This window comes from Sciurus vulgaris (assembly GCF_902686455.1).
Source record: "Sciurus vulgaris genome assembly, chromosome: 9".
Lineage (NCBI taxonomy): Eukaryota > Metazoa > Chordata > Mammalia > Rodentia > Sciuridae > Sciurus > Sciurus vulgaris.
In genome coordinates this window covers 46,612,451-46,629,093 of record NC_136469.1, presented here as the reverse complement: position 1 = coordinate 46,629,093, position 16,643 = coordinate 46,612,451, and positions in this window count along the sequence as shown.

The following is a 16,643-nucleotide window of genomic DNA, read 5'->3' as shown; positions in this document are numbered from 1 at the left end:
TGTCTCTTTTGCATAAGATCAAGGTTGTCACAAAACACCTTGCCTTTGGGAACAGCATTTACCTCTGGACTTTTAGTTCTCTTTTGTAGCCAAAGAATTGAAAATTAAATGAATATATTAATATAAGTAAAGACAAGGCAGGAATTGGCAAAACCAAAATCAGTTGCTTTTGGAGTGTTTGGTTTTGTTATGTTTTATTTGTAGATCTCTTTAACAGCACCATAATATTTTTTGCAGTAAAAACCAAAGAGACATAGTTTAGGAACTGAGTAGGTTTTGTTTAAATCTTATCTAATATGAGATATGAAGCTCACTGAATCTGTTTTATCAATGTGGTTGACTAATAAGTTCTTCTGAAATTAAAATATCCATTATACTTGATATATTTCAAAGAAAACAAAGTTCAAAAGTTTTTCAAAGTAGGGGTTGCTGTTCTCCTTATTTTCTTCAAATTTTGTACTTTCTACTTAGAGGAACTCTGGACTTGTATTGCCTTGGGTTTGAAGAAGACAATCAAAAAATCAGAGAATAAACAATGTCTTCGCATGTCGAATTGCTTGCTGTGCAAACCCCATTTCTTTAAATGAACCTCAGTGACTCAGATGCCCTTTTAGAGAAATATATTTAAAAGTAGGATGGGGCAAATGCTCCAGGCTGGGGAAAGATCATACACAACTCATAAATGAGTTGCATTAGTCATAAAGAGGTGCAAATTACATACAAGCACATGGATACAGGCTTGAATTTAAAATTAGGCTGCTTGTGAAGTCGTTCATTTTTTGTCAGGGTGGAGGATCTGGGTGTGGGTTAAGTGGGCAGGCACAAGAATAAACCAGATAAAGAGAAGCTAAATATATATTTAATGAGAACCAAAATCACCACACATTTTTCTTGAATCATGGAATAAAGATGATCTTCTTGCTTTCATTACACTTAAAGGAAAAGAAATTGAAAGTCTTTGTGTTCAGTCACCACTTCCACTTAAAACCTACACACTCCTTCCCTCGGTTAAGAAATGATTTGTTTCTTATCTAATTGAAACTAGAAATACAAGCTTAGAATAAACCATGCAAATAAATAGGTAATACCACTCCATCTCACCATGATACTAGAACATTTAAGAATATCTTTTCAATATCTGAGAAAGAAAACAAAACTTCATTTCCACCCCCTGCACACAAATTAAAATATTCCTGTTTAGTTATACTCAGACTTTCTGGGAGAAACAAAAATACTCCTGTTTTAAATTAGCTCCACAATATGGAATCAATGGTGCATGAGAACACATTTGGATGGAGCTGTTAGATATGGCGGACAGACATGTTTGACTTGGTATTTGTTATAATTCAATAGATTGAGTAGATTCAATCTTGAAGACAGATAAGTCCTTATACTATTTCAGGGAGGTAAATATGTGATTTGAGAGCAAGGCCTAGGTGGGAATCAGTCTAGCTATGTTGATACTTATTGGGTGACTTTATAAGAGTCACCCCTGATAGATGATTTCCTCATCAGGAAAGATGGTGATCATTGCTTCAGATGGATACCCCTGTGCCAAATGCAGGTGAGGGTAGCAAGCCCTGATCTGTGTGTCACCCTTTCAAGTAGAAATGCCATGGCAGCCAATGTGTCCTTGGTGTTCATTTGTTATGGACCCATATTTGTGATCTTCCACTTCTCAGGGAAGGAGTAAGTTCAGGCAAAGTGTTGGAGGCCCTAAGTTAGTGCTCTGGGTTAGAAGACTTAGTTAAGTGCTTCCTGTTAGGGAACAGCAGGGATAGGGTCAATTAAGCCCTTTTGTCCTCTTCCCATTCCGAGGAAGGGTGCCTCAGGTGCTCTTTGTCAATAGGTCCTTAGAACTCAGTTCGGGTTTCCGGGTTTCCATTCCTTTTTCAAGCTTCCCCTCCCCTGCCACACTCTATTTGGGGGTTTTGTTTTTTCTTCTTTCTCAAAACTGACTGCCAAATTGGATGAAGCCACCAGACTCCCTTACTGAATGACTGTTCCCCACAAGGAACAGGTCCAGCAGAGAGGCAGCCGAGAAGAACTGGCAGGACCTGGGCTTGGCTGAAGGTGGGTGTGAACACAACAGCTGTCTTTGTAGACGTGCAGGGACAACTGAACAAATGTTAGCATGGAATACACATCGTGCCTGTTTCTCCCAGGTATTGATCAGATAGAGAATTTACATAGTGCTTGTATAGCCACAACTTCTGGACAAGAAAGTCTTTGCATGGATTTTCAAGTGATTCCAATATAGCAAACCTTAGGGAACCCACCACCAACAACCATACTTTCTCAACCTAATAAGTCAGAAGGATCATTTGGAGGTCTGTGCTTCCCATAGTTCAGTTAATGTTTAGGATGATATATCAGTCTCCCAGGGCTGCCATCATAAAATGTCATAGTCTGTGTGGCCTGACATAAATTTCTATTCTCACAGTTCTGGAAAAGAAACATCTAAGGTCAAGATGTTGGCAGGGTTGGTTTCTTCTGAGCTGCTCTCTGACTGGCAGATGGCTGCCTTCCCACTGTGGACTCACATGGTCTATGCACACACATCCTCTGGCCTCTGTGTGTCCAAATTTCCTCTTCTTATGAGGTTGCCAGAGAAATTGGATTAGGGCCCTTCCTTGTGGCCTCATTTAACAATCACCTCTTTAAAGATCCTCTTTCTAAACACAGTTACCTTCTGAGGTAGTGGGTGTTATATGAAACTGGAAGCAGGAGTCCAATTCGGCTCATAACATTTAGGTTTTGTCCAAAAACAAAGGCATTTCTGCAGGAAGGGATTTAATGCAAAGAATCAGAAACTTACACAAATGCTGGAAGGACTAAAAGAACGAAGGCAGGCAGGGCACTGCTGCTTTGAAGAAATCCATAGTATAGGAACCAAGAATCCAAGCTGCCTTCAGTGGGCTCACCTTTGCAACAAACCGTGGCGAGATAGAGATAGAGAGACAGAGACAGGAATTGACTCACATGATTAGGGAAGGTGAAAAGTCCCATGATTTGCAGTTGGCAAGAGAGACACTGAGGAGCACCATGGTGTTACCCACTCCAAAGGCTTCATGAGACCTAAGGAGAGCTAATGCTTTAGTTTGAGTCTGAAGGTAGGAAAAACCCATATCCCAACTCAAAGCAGGAGTTTCCTCTTACTTGCAAGACAGTCATTTTATTCTATTTAGGTCCTCAACTGATTGGATGAGGCTCACCCATACTGGGCAGGGAGATCTGTATGACTTAGTCTACCCATTCCAATGTGAATCTCATCCAGGAACACCCTCACAGACACACCCAGAATAGTGTGTGACCAGTATTCAGACACCCCATGGCCCAGTCAAGAAGACACATAAAATCAACCAGCATGAATGCTTTTACTCTCCCTACTTCTAACATTGCTTGTATTCAATATAATACTTATTTTTCCCACAGAGTGCTCCCTTGTTTCCTGGATATGTGGTCCCTGTCCTTACTGTGGTCTGAATGTTTGTGTCCCTACCCCCGAAATTCCCATGTTGAAACCCCTCCATCCCATGCATTAGGAGGAGGGGCATTTGGGAAGAGATTAAATAACCTAAGCAGATCCCTCATGTGATGAGTACCTTTATACAAAGTCCCCACAGAGCTAGCTGTGGTCTTTCAGCCATACCAGGCCACAGTGAGGAGATACCATCTGTGAACCAGAGGCACGTCCCTGCCAGACATTGAATCACCAGCATCTTGATCTTGGATTTTCTCGCCTTCAGAACTGAGAGATAAACGTCTGTCGTTTACAAGCTGCCCAGCCCGCGCTGTCATGCAGTCCTGTGAGCCACACTGCCTGCTCTCACCTCCTGGTCCTCTGTGACCTTGTTCTACAAGTGACACCCTCACTGTTAATGTCCTCCACTGGCTTCTCCCAGCCTGGTTTCTCAGCTTATCACTTCTCAATCTTCCCACAGTTTGGTTTCCAAAAAACCTAAACATTAACATATTAGAAGCTATGGGACATGGCTAAGTAGGGGCCAGAGACAACTAATGCCTTAAAACCAGGTGATAGCTTACCTGCCTAGAGGGGCCAGACAGGAAAACAGTGTATGAATTGTCATAGAAAATAAGGAGCAGGGCCAGGGGCAAAGTGAAAAGTGCATGTGACATGCTGTGGATTTCCAGGTGCATAGAAGCCTTCAAGAATTAACTCATTAATTAAGGAGGAAAAAATGTAAAAACACAAAACACAGCCAAAAATTCTCTCTTGAAATACTAATATAATCCCCACCAAAAAAAATCAAGAAATTAAAAAAAAAAAAAAACAAGGCAATGTCAGAAAGAGAATGGGAGAGAGAAACAGGAAGAAAATAATTATAAGAAAATGTAAAAAACAAACAAAGGAGAAGATTTTTTTAAAAAACTGAATTTACTCTAATTTGTCCTACAGGACAGTAAACTCCAATAACCATGGAAGAAACTGAGAATATAACCAAAGATTTAGAGTGCCAGATCCTGTAGCAAGGTCCTAAGCATCATAGTGAGACCCTGTCTCAAAAAAAAAAAAAAAAAAAAAAAAAAAAAAAGCGAGGATAGGGGCATGGGTCTGGGAACATGGCTCAGTGGTTAGGTACCTCGGGGTTCAACCCCTGGTACCAATAAATAAATAAATAAATAAATAAATAGTGCCAGATCGTGGTCTGTTGCAATGGATTCTATTAAGCTTTCAATTCACAAATCTCAAAAATGTATAACTTTCCTTAACACGTGCATACACGTGCACACACACATCCAAATTAAAAATAAATTATTTAATCTCTTCCCAAAGGCACATAATTATAGCAATACTTTACAATGGCCCTGGGAGAAAAGTTCCTAGTTTTTTTTTTTTTTTTTTTAAACAAAGCAAATTTATCATTGGTACTGAAACTGGACAAAATACACAAAATAACCATCCAGAAACTGAAAAAGAGATCAATTTCTTTAAGGAATACCTATGCAAAAATTACAAATAAAATATTAAACATATTTTAACACACTTTAAAAAATAATAAACCATGACCATGTGGCTTCATTCCAAGATATAAATATAGCTTGTTAAAAACAGCAATTAATACAATTTCTCACATTAGAAAGTTAAAAGGGAGAAAATAATATGCCATTACTTCCTTTGAGGGTCAGCAGGCAGTTGGTAAACTCCAGCATTCACTCTTAATTTTTGTATTTTTTTAAGAAAATAAAAAGAGATCTATTTCTTCTCCAAATGATGAAATTAGGTACACATAAAGGAGGAAGTGATATATACAATTAACAACAGAGATTTCATTGCTTGTTATAAACTCACACAAATGTTCAAATGAACTCAGGTTATGATACCTTAAGTTATGTACGTTTTAGCATAGCTTTTGCAACCATTTGCAATAATAGAGAAAAACTTACCTCTGACTTCACCCTCCACACAGCCACCTACCTCTTCCTCACCTGCCTTGTGCTAGCCCCAGGTGTCACCAATGACACTGGGTTCATTGTGCTTCTTGCTAAGATGTTGACTCAGCTCTTTGTAAAGAGATATCAGTTATGGGATATTTATGAACCTTTTCTGTAAAAGTATCAAAATGTACACATTCAGAAAGCATAAAGAAAAATATGCTACAAATAGAGGATTCTTTTGTTTGTCACATAGAACAATTAGAAAGAATTTATCTTTAGGATGGAATTTCCAAGTGATTTTAATTTTAACTAAAATTTGTGCACCATAGGATTTATTTATTCTCTCTCTCTCTCTCTCTCTCTCTCTCTCTCTCTCTCTGTACTGGGGATTGAATCCAGGGCTTCACGTATGCTAGGCAAACACTCTACCAACTGGCTGCACCTCCAGCCCTTTTAAAAAATTTCACTTTGAGACAGGGTCTCATTAAGCTACAGAAGCTTGTCTAGAGCTTGAAATCCTCCTGCCTCAGCCTCCCAAGTCACTGGGATTACAGGTGTGCGCCACTGCACCCAGCTAGAAAGTACCTTTTATATCATGCCTTTTGCTCTGTAATCTGGATTTTTTTAAAAGTGAGCTAAGAGCTCTAAGGAGGGGACATGTGCCTTGTACACAAAAGTTCATCTTGCTTAATAACAAACATTGGGAGCCATCCTATTTAAGACAGTGTCCACTATTTCAATTGCTATCTGGCATTGTTAAAGAAGCACTGGTCAATGCAATTTGAGAAGACAAAGAAAGAGTATGAATGTTGAAAAAGAAGAATCAAATATTATTAATAGACAAGTGATATGTTTGTGAACTCAGGAAAAAACAAAGAAAAATACTGTCAACAATGGGGCACTCTTTTTAAACCAATCTCAAAAATGTATAACTTTCCTTAACACATGCATGTGCATGCACACACAAACATCCAAATTAAAAATAAAAAGGAGGAAGTGATACATACAATTTACAACAGAGATTTCATTGCTTTTCATAAATAAAACAAGAAAAATGCAAGAGTCCATTTAAAACTGGTTGAAGGTTTTATCAAAACAAATGAATGAACATACACTATCTTGTATAGAACAATACTTCAATGACATCAATTCTTTATTTTTAAATTAAATTGATCACAAGAAAGTTGCTTGCAGGATTTTTAACTTGAGTTCACTTTTTTTTTTTAAAGGAGGTGAATTTATCAAAACGTTCTACACATTAAAAAAAAGAAATGTGGTTACTTGACCTGTAGTTTTACCAGATATTAAAATGTACTTCAAGCTACTATTTGTAAAAGCACTTTAGTACTAGTGCAGCAATAGATAGAGCAAAGAAATAGAATGGGAATACAGAAAGAGAAATTAATCCAAAACAATTGTAAATTTGGCATAAGATAAATGTAGCATTTAAACTCAGTCAGAAAAGAGCAGACCACTACATACAGTGTTAGGTCAAATGGCTAATAATTTGGAACATGAGATAAATCTAACTCTCTATTTATTCTCCCTTATCAAAATAAAGTCTAGCTCAATTACTTAAATTTTAGTTTTCTTTAAAAAAAAACTGTAAAAGTAATAAAAAGGAAACTGAAACAAACTATTACCTTCAGTGAGGAAGATGTTTATAGACAAGAAGAAACCTAGAAGCCTGGATGGAAAAAAATCATACATTTGACTATATAAATATTTTAAATTTACATATAGAAAAATATAAGCCAAATTTAAAAATAAATGGAAAAGTATGAATTTATTGACTATACAAAAAGATCTCAAATGATATAAAAACAGGAAAGGATACAAACAGGATACATTTGGTCACACAAAAAAGTTCAAATGACATGTTTACCTGGCAATATATTCCAGTCTCACCTATAATAAGATAAACAATAAATAAAACAATAACATGTGACTTTCAATCTATCAATTTGGAAATAATTCAAATTTTCAAATTTTCACAAGACCAAGTGTTAGTACAAGCATGGAAAAATGAAATATACCTGTGGAAACAATATATAAAAACAATGTCTTTCAGATTTAAATGTTTAAAATCCTTTGATTCAGCAGTTATACCTTAAGGAATTTATTGAGAGTCTCCATGTGAAAGGAAAACATTGTATCTTTTAAATTGTTAGTTAGGTTGGGTGCTATGGTGCATTCCTATAAACCCAGGGACTTGAGAGGCTGAAGTAGGAGGGTTGCAAATTCAAGATTAGACAGACTGGGTAAGTTAGCATGACCCTGTTTAACCCTTAAAATAAATAAATAAATAAATAAATAAATAAATAAATAAATAAATAAATAAATAAATAAATAAGGGCTAGAGAGCAGCTCAGTGGTAGGGTACTCCTGGGTTCAGTCCTCTGTGCTGCAACAATAAATTAATAATCAAAAATAATAGTTTAAAAAACCTTTAAGACATTTCATATCTGTAATAGGCTGCATAATATTATGTAACTTATCTTCAAACCATGTCTTAATATGAATAAATAAGAGCCAAGGAGGGGGTGAAGCATGCTTACATCTGTGTAAAATGTCATTTATATGTATCAGTGTAAATGGTAAATTTTTTGTCTGTTGCTGGTTGTTCCCAGAATGTGTGTAAAAATGGTGATTCACCACTTACTCTGTAACCTTTAGCTGTGTTTAATTTCTTCCCTCTGGGCTTCTTTCCTTCCTTCCTTCCAAAACACATACTATTTGAAGAGGGAAGTATGATCTAATTATTTTTTTTAATAATGTATTTTTTTTATTGTAAACAAACGGGATACATGTTGTTTCTCTGTTTGTACATGGCATAAAGGCATACCATTTGTGTAATCATAAATTTACATACAGTAATGTTGTTTGATTCATTCTGTTATTTTTTCCCTTTCCCCCACCCCACCCACCCCTCTTTTCCCTCTATACAGTCCTTCCTTCCTCCATACTTGCCCCCCTCCCTAACTCTAACTCTAACCCTAACACTAACCCTCCCCTCCCCCCCATTATATGTCATCATCCACTTATTAGTGATATCATTCGTCCTTTGGCTTTTTGACATTGGCTTATCTCACTTAGCATGATATTCTCCAATTTCATCCATTTGCCTGCAAATGCCATAATTTTATCATTCTTTATGGCTGAGTGATATTCCATTATATATAAATACCACAGTTTCTTTATCCATTCATCAATTGAAGGACATCTAGGTTGGTTCCACAATCTGGCTGTTGTGAATTGAGCAGCTATGAATATTGATGTGGCTGTATCTCTGTAGTATGCTGATTTTAAGTCCTTTGGGTATAGGCCAAGGAGTGGGATAGCTGGGTCAAATGGAGGGTCCATTCCAAGTTTTCTAAGGAATCTCCACACTGCTTTCCAGAGTGGCTGCACTAATTTGCAGCCCCACCAGCAATGTATGAGTGTACCTTTCTCCCCACATCCTCACCAACACCTGTTGTTGCTCGTATTCTTGATAATCGCCATTCTAATTGGGGTGAGATGGAATCTTAGGGTGGTTTTGATTTGCATTTCTCTTATTACTAGAGATGTTGAACATTTTTCCATATGTTTGTTGATTGCTTGTAGATCTTCTTCTGTGAAGTGTCTATTCATTTCCTTAGCCCATTTGTCAACTGGATTATTTGTATTCTTAGAGTAGAGTTTTTTGAGTTCTTTATAGATTCTGGAGATTAGCGCTCTATCTGAAGTATGATTGGCAAAGATATTCTCCCACTCTGTAGGCTCTTTCTTCGCATTGCTGATAGTTTCCTTTGCTGAGAAAAAGCTTTTTAGTTTGAATCTATCCCAGTTATTGATTCTTACTTTTATTTCTTGTGCTATGGAAGTCCTGTTAAGGAAGTCTGATCCTAAGCCGACATGTTGAAGATCTGGACCTACTTTTTCTTCTATAATCTGCAGGGTCTCTGGTCTGATTCCGAGGTCCTTAATCCATTTTGAGTTTAGTTTCGTGCATGGTGAGGGATATGGGTTTAGTTTCATTCTGTTGCATATGGATTTCCAATTCTCCCAGCACCATTTGTTGAAGAGGCTATCTTTTCTCCATTGCATATTTTTGGCACCTTTGTCTAGTATGAGAAAATTGTATTTATTTGGGTTTGTGTCCGTGTCCTCTATTCTGTACCATTGATCTACCTTTCTATTTTGGTACCAATACCATGCCGTTTTTGTTACTATTGCTTTGTAGTAGAGTTGAAGATCTGGTATTGCAATACCCTCTGTTTCACTCTTCCTGCTAAGGATTGCTTTAGCTATTCTGGGTTTCTTATTCTTCCAGATGAATTTCATAATTGCTTGCTCTATTTCTGTAAGGTACGTCATTAGGATTTTAATTGGAATTGCTTTGAATTTGCATAGCACTTTAGGTAGTATGGCCATTTTGACAATATTAATTCTTCCTATCCAAGAACATGGAAGGTGTTCTTTAAGTTCTTCTAAGGTGTTTTTTAATTTGTTTCTTTAGTGTTCTGTAGTTCTCATTGTAGAGGTCTTTCACCTCTTTTGTGAGATTGATTCCCAAGTATTTTATTTTTTTCCGAGGCTATTGTGAATGGGATAGTTTTCCTAATTTCTCTTTCTGAAGATTCGTCACTTATGTATAAAAATGCGTTGGATTTATGAGCATTGATCTTGTAACCTGATACTTTACTGAATTCACTTATGAGTTCTAAGAGTTTTCTGGTGGAATTTCCAGGTTCCTCTAAATATATAATCATGTTATCAGCGAACAGGGATAGTTTGAGTTCTTCTTTTCCAATTCGTATCCCTTTAATTTCTTTGGTTTGTCTAACCAAACAAATTGTTGTTCTGGCTAGAGTCTCAAGAACGATATTGAATAGAAGTGGTGAAAGAGGGCATCCCTGCCTTGTTCCAGTTTTTAGGGGGAATGCTTTCAGTTTTTCACCATTTAGAATGATATTAGCCATGGGCTTAGCATAAATGGCGTTTACAATGTTAAGGAATGTTCCCACTATCCCTATTTTTTCTAGTGTTTTGAGCATGAAGGGGTGCTGTATTTTATCAAATGCTTTTTCTGCATCTATTGAAATAATCATGTGATTCTTGACTTTAAGTCTATTGATATGGTGAATGACATTTATTGATTTCCTGATGTTGAACCAACCTTGCATCCCTGGGATGAAACCCACTTGATCATGGTGCACTATCTTTTTAATATGTTTTTGTATGCGATTTGCTAAAATTTTGTTGAGAATTTTTGTGTCGATGTTCATTAAGGATATTGGTCTCAAATTTTCTTTCCTTGATGAGTCTCTGTCTGGTTTAGGTATCAGTGTGATATTGGCTTCATAGAATGAGTTTGGGAGGGTTCCCTCCTCTTCTATTTTATGGAATACTTTGAGAAGTATTGGAATGAGCTCTTCTTTAAAGGTTTTGTAGAACTCGGCTGAGAACCCATCTGGTCCCAGACTTTTCTTTGTTGGTAGGCTTTTGATGACTTCTTCTATTTCAGTACTTGAAATTGGTCTATTTAAATTGTGTATGTCCTCCTCATTCAGTTTAGGCAATTCATATGTCTCTAGAAACCTGTTGATGTCTTCGAAATTTTCTATTTTGTTGGAGTATAGATTTTCAAAATAGCTTCTAATTATGTTTTGTATTTTAATCCTGTCTGTTGTGATATTTCCTTGTTCATTCCGAATTTTAGTGATTTGGGTTTTCTCTCGTCTTCTCTTTGTTAGTGTGGCTAAAGGTTTATCAATTTTGTTTATTTTTTCGAAGAACCAACTATTTATTTTGTCAATTTTTTGTATTGTTTCTTTTGTTTCAATTTCATTGATTTCAGCTCTGAGTTTAACTATTTCCTGTCTTCTACTACTTTTGGTGCTAGTCTGTTCTTCTTTTTCTAGGGCTTTGAGCTGTAGTGTTAGGTCATTTATTTGTTGAGTTTTACTTCTTTTATTAAATGTGCTCCATGAAATAAATTTCCCTCTAAGTACTGCTTTCATAGTGTCCCAGAGATTTTGATATGATGTTTCTTTGTTCTCATTTACCTCTAAGAATTTTTTAATTTCCTTCCTAATATCGTCTGTTATCCATTCATCATATAATAGCATATTGTTTAATCTCCAGATGTTGGAATAGTTTCTGTGTTTTACTCTTTCATTTATTTCTAACTTAAATCCATTATGATCTGATAGAATACAAGGTAGTGTCTCTAACTTCTTGTATTTGCTAACATTAGCTTTGTGGCATAATAAATGGTCTATTTTAGAGAAGGATCCATGTGCTGCTGAGAAGAAAGTGTATTCGCTCTTGGTTGGATGGTATATTCTATAAATGTCCATTAAGTCTAAATTATTGATTGTGTTATTGAGGTCTATGGTTTCTTTGTTCAATTTTTGTCTGGAAGATCTGTCCAGTGGTGAGAGAGGTGTGTTAAAATCATCTAGTATTATTGTGTTATGGTCTATTTGGTTTCTGAAATTGAGAAGGATTTGTTTGACATACACGGATAAGCCACTGTTTGGGGCATAGATGTTTATGATTGTTATGTCTTGCTGATTTATGCTTCCCTTAAGCAGTATGAAATGACCTTCTTTATCCCTTCTGACTAGTTTTGGCTTGAAGTTCACATTATCTGAAATGAGGATGGATACTCTAGCTTTTTTGCTGAGTCCATGTGCATGGTATGTTTTTCCCCATCCTTTCACCTTTAGTCTATGGGTATCTTTTTCTATGAGGTGAGTCTCTTGTAGGCAACATATTGTTGGATCCTTCTTTTTAATCTAATCTGCCAGTCTATGTCTTTTTATTGATGAATTCAGGCCATTAACATTCAGGGTTATTATTGAGATATGATTTGGTTTCCCGGTCATATGGTTCATTTTTTAAATTTTATTTATTTATTTATTTGACACTACTTGGTTCCTCCTTTATTTGACAATTCCTTTAGGATAATTCCTCCCTTTGCTGATTTGCTTCTTTGTTTTTCATCTCTTCCTCATGGAATATTTTGCTGAGAATGTTCTGTAATGCTGGCTTTCTTTTTGTAAATTCTTTTAGCTTTTGTTTATCATGGAAGGATTTTATTTCATCGTCAAATTTGAAGGTAAGTTTTGCTGGGTATAAGATTCTTGGTTGGCATCCATTTTCTTTAAGGGCTTGAAAAATGTTGTTCTAGGCCCTTCTAGCTTTTAGGGTCTGGACTGAAAAATCTGCTGATATCTGTATTGGTTTCCACCTGAATGTAATTTGGTTCTTTTCTCTCGCAGCCTTTAAAATTCTGTCTTTATTTTGTATGTTAGGTATTTTCATTATAATGTGCCTTGGTGTAGGTCTGTTGTAATTTTGTGTACTTGGAGTCCTATAAGCCTCTTGAACTTGATTTTCCATTTCATTTTTAAGATTTGGGAAATTTTCTGATATTATTTCATTGAATAGATTGTTCATTCCTTTGGTTTGTTTCTCTAGGCCTTCCTCAATCCCAATAATTCTTAAATTTGGCCTTTTCATGATATCCCATAGTTCTTGTAGATTCTGTTCATGATTTCTTACCATCTTCTCTGTTTGTTCAACTTTGTTTTCAAGGTTAAATATTTTGTCTGAGGTTCTGTCTTCCAGGTGTTCTATCCTACTGAATATGCTTTCTATGGAGTTCTTAATTTGGTTTATTGTTTCCTTAATTTCAAGGATTTCTGTTTGTTTTTTTTTTTTTTCAATATCTCTAACTCTTTATTGAAATGATCTTTGGCTTCCTGTATTTGCTCTTTTAACTGTCGATTGGTGTGATCATTCAATGCCTGCATTTGCTCTTTCATCTCATCATTCAGTGCGTGCATTTGCTCTTTCATCTCATCGTTTGCTTCCCTGATCATTTTAATTATGTACATTCTGAACTCCTTTTCTGTCATTTCTTCTGCCATGCTGTCATTGGGTTTTATTGATGTAACATCTAGATTTGTTTGCAGCATTTTCTTTCCTTGTTTTCTCATATTGTTCAGGTATCAGTGGACCGCTAAGATATTGCAGATTTCCTCTATTAACTTACAGTGTCCTTGAAGATTTCTATATATATCCCCTCTTAGCCTTCAGTAGGCTGAAGTCTTGGAGGAAGTTGATAATGTGGTGCGCCACAAGGAAGCTGCCTCTCTAGGAGTGGTGGCCTTCATGTGGGGTATATTCCCTGCTAATGGGCAGAGGTGCCTCTACTTGTTAACCAATGGTCATCCAAAGGGGAACTAGGCTGCGGGCTGAGGCAAGGCCTGTTTGGGCCTGTGTCTCTGGTTTTACTGTCCTTGTGGGGAAACCTCACCCGCTAGGGAAGACTCACCCGGTGGGGAGGTCTCGCTGCTCAGTTCCCCTCCTAGAGGTTCCCCTCAATTTACAGCTACCGCCTGGGCTGGGCTGCCTTCCTCTGTAAAGTTCCCAGGGGCCCGGCCCTACCTCCTGGGCCTGGGAGCCTCACCCTTCACAGGTGAATCTCCTTAGGCTGTCCCTCTTCAGAGAATCTGCCCACAGTCCTAGAACCTTCGCTCCGCCCTAAGCGTGTCTCTGTGCGGCTCTTCCACCAAGAAGCCTCCTAGATCCTGGGACCCTGCTCTGCACCTAATCGCCTGGCTATGCGGCCCCTCCTCTGAGCAGCCACCTGGGGCCCCGTACAATCGCTCTGAGTCCCAGAGACCCGCCGCATGCCTCTTCCTCCAGACAGCCGCCCAGTATTCCGGTGCGGTCACTAGGAGTCCAAGCAACTCACTGTGTTGCCTCCTCCTCCCACCAACCGCCCATAGCCCTGGGCAATCACTCTGAGTCGAAGTGACCCTCCCCGTTCCTCCTCCTCCTCCAGGTAACCCCCCAGGTGTTCAGGAGCGGTCACTCTGAGTGGCTCTGAATCCACGTGACCCGCTGCACGCCTCCTCTGGGCAACTGCCCGGAGCTCTGGTGCGGCCACTTGAGACCAAGCGACCCACCTCGCTCCTCCTGCAGGCAGCCCCCCTGTGTTCAGGAGCGGTCACTTTAAGTCCAAACAACTCACCACTCGCCTCCTCCTCTTAGCAGCCACCTGGAGCTCTAATGCAGTCACTGCAAGTCCAAACGACCCGCCGCACTCCTCCTCCTCCTCCTCCTCCTCCTCCTCAGGGCAGGCCCCGGTGTTCAGAAGCGGTCTGAGTTCAAACAGCTCGCCACGCAGCTCCTCCTCTGGCAACCACCTGTAGCTCTGGTGCAGTCACTTCGAATCCAAGCGGCTGCGCTCCTCCTCCTCCTACTCCTCTGGGCAGGCTCCGGTGTTCAGGTGTTCAGAAGTGGTCTGAGTCCAAACAGCTCGCCGCGCCGCTTCTCCTCTGGCAACTGCCTGTAGCTCTGGTGTAGTCACTCCAAATCCAAGCGGCTGCGCTCCTCCTCCTCCTCCTCCTCAGGGCAGGCCCCGGTGTTCAGAAGTGGTCTGAGTCCAAACAGCTCACCGTGCGGCTTCTCCTCTGGCAACCGCCTGTAGCTCTGGTATAGTCACTCCAAATCCAAGCGGCCACGCTCTTCCTCCTCCTCCTCAGGACAGGAGTGTTCAGAAGTGGTCGCTCTGAGTCCAAACAGCTCTCCTTGCCGCTCCTCCCCTGGGCAGCCGCCGGAGCCCCAGTGGTTGCTCCGAGTCCCAGCGCTGTGCTGAGCGGCCTCCTCTACGATGCTCCCAGTTGTCTGAGTTCACTGCTCCAGCCGGGAGAGGGGCGTCTCGCCGGCAGCTCTACTTCACAAAGTTCCCCGCGTTCCGGGACTACCGCCCCATCCGGTACGCCTCCCCAACTGGAGAGACTCACCCGGCTGCTTTGAGTTGGTCCCAATTCTCTCAATATCTCCTCTTTTGAATCCTGAGTCCTGGAGCAACATGAAATGCAGCCACCCTCTAGGCCGCCATCTTGAAAACTGATCTAATTATTATATAGATGATTAAACTCAAGTTGAAATATATGCTGGTAATGAGATATTTTAACACATAACCAATACTCTAGTTTTAAACAAGTGGAGAGGTGAGTTAAACATAAGGAAGCTGTTAAATACACTGTTCCCCCAAAGAGACAAATCCATTATATGATTTGCATGAAAATAATTTTAGATACATGTGAATATAAATAATAAAAAATAAAATCACCTAGGAGTTTTAAGTTTGCCTAATAGAGACAGTATATGGAGCCTGAAGCATGATTGGTGAGTCCTCTGCAAGTATTAATGGTTTTTGTGATTATCACTTTCATTATTTTCCATACAAAATTTTCCCTAATTTAACACTAGAGGGCAGCAGTTGACCAGGCATTTGCCCCGGTGGCTGCTGCCACGCTTGAGTGGAATAACCCACCGGCACTAGGATTTTAGTACTGGAAAAGCAGCTAAACTTTTTCTAGACAGCAGTTTTACCTACAGAATGTGAAAGGGGCAGAGGGGTATGAAAAATGGTGGAATGAGACAGGCATCATTACCTTATGTACATGTATGTTTACACGAATGGTATGAATCTACATCGTGCACAACTATAGGAAGGAAATGATGTACTCCTTTTATGTACAATGAATCAAAATGCAGTCTGCAAAAAATAAAAAAATAAAAAATAAAAATAAAAATAAAAAGAATGTGAAAGGGGTTGGGACCGGATGACTCTAAGTCCTTTGCCAGCTCTAACAGGTCATGATTTTAAGACCAAGTTGCATTCCCGTGGTGACCGTTTTGTTAAAGTTTAACCATTAAACTAACAAAAGCAATTTAAGCCCAAGTCAGTTTAGCTATACTAATCTTTTAAATTTTTCCAGCAGTTGAGAACTTACTTTAAGCCAGATACTGATTTAAGCACGTTGTGTTGTTATTTACACAATTTACTTATTGACATTAGTAATGAGAGAGGTGAGGTACAGAGGTAAAGTAACTTGCCCCAGATCTCACGGCTGGAATAATATGGTCATAACAGTGGGGCCACTTTTGTCATTGCTCCACTCTACTGGAAGCTATCGGTGCAATGGAAGGCAACCCACATTAACAAAATGATAACGGTTGCATCTGCCTGGCAATTCATAGTTTTACAGAAAATGTTTTCTTAGGAGCCTTTCAAGAGCACACAATTATCCTATATATTGCATCCTATGCTTAGTTATTAATACTTTCTTACATAAAACACTGCAGTGTATCCATTACGGCGACCTTTGATGACTATCCTAATCTCCACACTCCCCTCCACATGCGCATGCGCGTGCACACCACACGCAGGC